This window comes from Schistocerca serialis, chromosome 8, assembly GCF_023864345.2.
Source record: "Schistocerca serialis cubense isolate TAMUIC-IGC-003099 chromosome 8, iqSchSeri2.2, whole genome shotgun sequence".
In the NCBI taxonomy this organism is placed as follows: domain Eukaryota; kingdom Metazoa; phylum Arthropoda; class Insecta; order Orthoptera; family Acrididae; genus Schistocerca; species Schistocerca serialis.
This window is the reverse complement of record NC_064645.1, coordinates 606,337,419-606,342,455: the sequence shown is the minus strand read 5'-3', so window position 1 is coordinate 606,342,455 and position 5,037 is coordinate 606,337,419. Positions and strand designations below refer to the sequence as shown.

Below are 5,037 nucleotides of genomic sequence, written 5' to 3'. Positions count from 1 at the left end.
TTTTGATGGAATGGTATCTATCCTTTCTGCCTTCTTCGATCTTAGGTCTACCAGTCTTTTAATTTCTGATTCTAATCATGGAGCCCCTGTTTCTTCTACATCGACTTGTGTTTCTTCTTCTGTGACGTCATCAGACAAGTCTTATCCCTCATGGAGGCCTTCAATGTACTCTTTCCACCTATCCGCTCTCTCTTCTGGATTTAAAAATGGAATTCCTATTGCACTCTTATAGTTACCACCCTTTCTTTTTATTCCACCGAAGGTGAAGGTTTCTTCACATTTTTCACGCAACCTTTTCGCCTTACCCTCCCTGCACTTCCTATTTATTTGTTTCCTAAGAGACTTGTATGTCAGTTTCCGAGACCGAGGCCGCTACTTCTCAATCAAGTAGCTCCTCAGTTTGCCTCACAAGGGCCGACTGCACCCCGTTTGCCAACAGCGCTCGGCTGACCGGATGGTCACCCATCCAAGTGCTAGCCCAGTCCGACAGCGCTTAACTTCGGTGATGTGACGGGAACCGGTGTTACCACTGCGGCAAGGCCGTTGGCAGGGGCTTGCTATGCGAAGTAGAAATTATATTCTGGATTAGTGTTCTGACCTCTTCAAGAACATTGTCTCATTTATGTCAACGCTGCATTTCCTTATTTATATTTCATTTCAATAGCGCATCCAGTGACGCCTGTCGATGAGGATGACACGGCGGCCGGTCGGGTCCGTTGGGCGTTCATGGCCTGTTGGGGAGGAGTTTTTTTCTGAGAGACTTGTATTTCTGTGTTCCTGAATTTCCCTGAACATTTTTGTATTTCCTTCTTTCATCGATCAACTAAAGTATTTCTTGTGTTACCCAAGGTTTCTTTGCAGTTATCTTCTTTGTAGCTATGTTTTTCTATCCAACCTCTGTGACTGCTCTTTTTAGAGATGTCTATTTCTCCTCAACTGAACTGCTCGCGGAGCTTAGAAGGAGAGTGAAGAAGTAAAAGAAACTAAGTGGACCACGCTGTTGCACGTAGCAGCATTTCCACCCTGCGAACAAACACGTGAGCCCCATCTCCGTCAGTAAACATTGACGCGCGTGACATTTATGGGTCGTGATAGCAAAATGCACTTAGCTAAATTACCTGGTTATCTTCTAATTATGAGGTCGCCAAGCCTCTTGAGTTTACTGTACCGCCATTAAACTGAATGAAACTTCACTGAAGCTCATTCTCATAAAAATGTTTATGTTAGGCAAAGGCCATGTTCGATAAATTCTCTGACGTGACAGCAGGAACATACTGTTATGTGAGCTCCTATTAAACGGCATGAAGAGAGGAAAAGAAAGCTAAACCACCTATCGACTATAAAATGATTAATGGAGGGGTGCCAGATATCAGACACGAATAAATGAAGTGCTTACTTCAATAGTGGTACAAGTCCATTACCTCCACTTTTCTGTCTATAATGCTTCCGACATTAATGGTCCAAACAAACAGAAAGAAAGGTTCATCTCTAGCAAGAAGCCATATGCTTGAATATTTCTGGTATCTCAATTTCAGGTTTTTCAGCGCTCATTTTACTTTAGGACTCTGTATCTTAGAATGAACAAAAGTGGACTTGTACCACTATTGAAATAAGCCCTTCTAATATTTACGTGATACAATTTGGGAAAACCACGGAGAATGTAAAATAGCATGAAAAATATGGTTTTAACCCTGTTGAACCCATATATGTGGTCTATGACTTCACAAGGACCATACTGAAAGTAATAAGTAATAATTTTTAAAATGTTTAATCTTTTTGTTTCTTTTAGACCAATCAAGTACATCACTTTAATCTACATACTTTCTGTCACTTTTCAACAAAATCTCCATTTCTTTACACAAATTATCCCCTCATTGTTTTGACGGTACCCTCACGACAGAAATCCGTTGCAGCTTCCTGAACATACGATGCACTGCTTCCCGAACATCCTCCATCGTCTCGAAGCGTTGGTTTCGCATCTGTTCCTTGACAGAACCGAAAAGGCGGTAGTCGGAGGTTGCCAAGTCGGGAGGATGTGGAAGAATTTCCCATCCAAATGACTGATCTTCTCCACAGCGACACGAGTAGTGTGACAACATTCATTATCCTGTTGACGATGTCTTTCCCAGTGCGTTTATTCTACGGTGCACGCTTCAGACATGTGTGGATATAGCGGGCAGCATTTAAAATTCATCCAGATCATGAAAATTAGAATCGTTCCTTATTGCGTCCCGTGGAGGCAGTTCCAGGGCGACTGCTGTGAAGGTATTTCCATATTTGAAACTTTTCCCCCATCTCCTGGTTACTGCTGTCGCCCACGCAGACAATTCCATAGGCCTTTGAAGTCCGATGTGAATTTCAGAAGCATATTTTCCCTCTTTAACTCTTAATTACGTTCTTGGGTAATTTATCATCCCACGCGTCACTCTTTTATTAATAGTTCCGTTCCCAATGCAACGTTGACACTCCGACTCTATGTGATCTTAGCAGTGCTTTTGCATTGTGCAGGCGCATGCTAATCCGCGACCAAAATTTGCCTAGGTACGTACCAGCTGGGGTCTAAATCTACCGCACGAAGTTATATACTTACTTTTCTTATCATCACAAATTGTTTTTAACTGTTATAGATAGAATGGAGCGATGATCAAGTTTTAGAGTTACCGTTAGCTAGTGAAGACTGCTTACTCATTGGACACCCCAGATTCTTTTCAAGATGCAGCCGAGTTTAATGGCAACGAAACAGAAATATTTGATTATGAAACAGAGGACGAATAGGAAAAAGAAGAGAATGTTCACCAAGAAGATCTTGAAATGGCGAGACAATCAGGCTATTTTTATGGAAAAAAACATTACAGATAAGAGTAGGAAGATGGTGCTTCGAGACTTTGCAAAACAACTCGGCATGGTTTTGATCAAAACAAGTATGAAAGAGAGGAGAATGAATTACAAAACTTTTTCTTGGAACCTGCAGGCTGCGATGGACAATGTTCTTCGTAAAAATTTTGAAAATGATTGCAGGGTCGATGAATACGCAGTGCAAGTCCAAGCGTGTCAAATGTCTGATGATGCCACATATGTCCACATCTCAAAAGAAAAAAACACCAAAACATGTTAAAATATCAAAAATAAGCTTGCAAAATGCATTCCATTGATAAAAAGGTAAATCTTGAGCTTGATGAACGAAAGTAAGTTGCGTAGTTGATTCGTTCATGTACCTACTCATTTGTTTATTGAAAGTCACAGGTTATTTTATTGAAAGTCACACGTTACTTATTTTTAATAATTTACTTAAGTGATCATTAATTGACCTTGGGACCTGTTTCTGAACATTTTTGAAGTAGGTTTTCTATGCTTTTTAAATTAATTCCAAAAGCTCTATTTAAGACACCAGTGTTAATATATGAGTCTTAATTGTTGGTAAGATTACGTTTCCTATTTTAGTAAAGATTAATTTTTCATAAATATAAGCGTTTCTTTTATTGATACTCTCAGTGTAGAGAAACACTGAAGTAAATCGGATGATTTTTGTTTTGGGGTCAAAAACTACCCCATGAAGTTACTAACCTCAGTCTAAATAGAGAGTGTAGTTGAAGGTTAACAAGAAAATCAACGACAGCACATTAATGTGGTCCATTTTGGAAGTACTTCCTGTGGTCACATGAGGGACACTAAGGATGTCACAACATGGCAACATGTGGTGTACATTCTATAGATTACGATCCGACATTGTTTTCGTTACCTTGTTGGATCTGGAATTTTAATGACTTTTATTATGGCCCTCGCATGACAATATCATCTCTCTCTTCACCTAAACGAGGCCTCGTAACACCAGCACTGCCGAACACGAGTCAAGTTTCTTAAGGGGGGTAGGACGTCAAAGGGGCCGACTTGGAGCAGGAGAGACACTACAGGACATTTTAATTTCCACTGTCTATACTTTTGCAAATAATTTCATAAAACTTTGTCAGCTTGACCAGGAAAGATTCAGAGTTTTCACTCATCGCAGTGGAAGTTCGATGAATTTTGCGCAGCATACAAACCATACTTAAAGGTGTATGACAAGGGAGAAAGCCGGATTCCAAAGAGAGTTTAAACAGAAACCTCCATCCATGTTAACGAGGTTGCTCGCTAATTTAATCTCAACTGCCTCCCTAATAACACTGTCCCAATAGCTGTACGTGCATGCCAATATCTCTGTGTTATTCTTGTCAAAAAACAGAGGGACAGAGTCAATGCTACCTCACCTGCGAATTCATAGTCTCACTATCGATAGCTCTGACTTTGGTCATCTTTGGTGGCACTAGTGTTCAGTGTGTGTGTTATCTTTCCTGCTTCAGTCCGAGAACCGAGGTTTTCAATTTGCATGTACGCCGCCTGTCCGTTGCAGTTTGCCTTGAAAATGGCGGAGTGTTCTCCCGCCGAAATATCGGCGGTCGCTGAAAGTGTTACCTGGCTGAATTCCCGGAAGTTATTTGAAAGTTGTATACGCCAGGAGAAACTCAGGTCTCACATTTTTTACCTTGTAAATTCATTATAATGAACTAGGCAAACTTGATTTCCACCTGTTTATCAAAAACATGTCCTCTTGAAAATATTTTGAGGTCTGGCTTGCTCACTGAGCAGATTTTTAAAGAGTCGCGGTATTTTGACAGTGGAAAGGTAGCATAATCATTAGTCTCTTAATTAGTGGCTGGAATGAATGGCTTGACGAGAAATCAACTGTCTCTTAATAAATTTTTGAATTTAACTTTTGAGTCAAATGACTTAAGTTCTTCTTTAGGAGGAGGAAACCCTGTAGAGCTTAACATTTTACTTTTATATAGTTTTTTGTTTGTCTTTCTATACTTAATGATGATGTTTTGTTGGGGTGACATGAAGAATAAATAAACTCTTCATTATTATATCATTGATTTATGTTTGTTGTTTTGATCCATAATTTATGATAATAAGATTAAGTTACCTTAGGGATAACAGCGTAATTGTTTTTGAGAGTTCATACCGGCAAAGCAGGTTGCGACCTCGATGTTGGATTAAGGA

The 5,037-nt window shown here is 39.9% G+C and overlaps 1 pseudogene; it reads right to left on the bottom strand.

The window, feature by feature from the left end:
- Positions 1–430: 430 nt before the first annotated feature.
- Positions 431–548, bottom strand: LOC126417272 (5S ribosomal RNA; annotated as a pseudogene).
- Between the last annotated feature and the right edge of the window lie 4,489 nt (positions 549–5,037).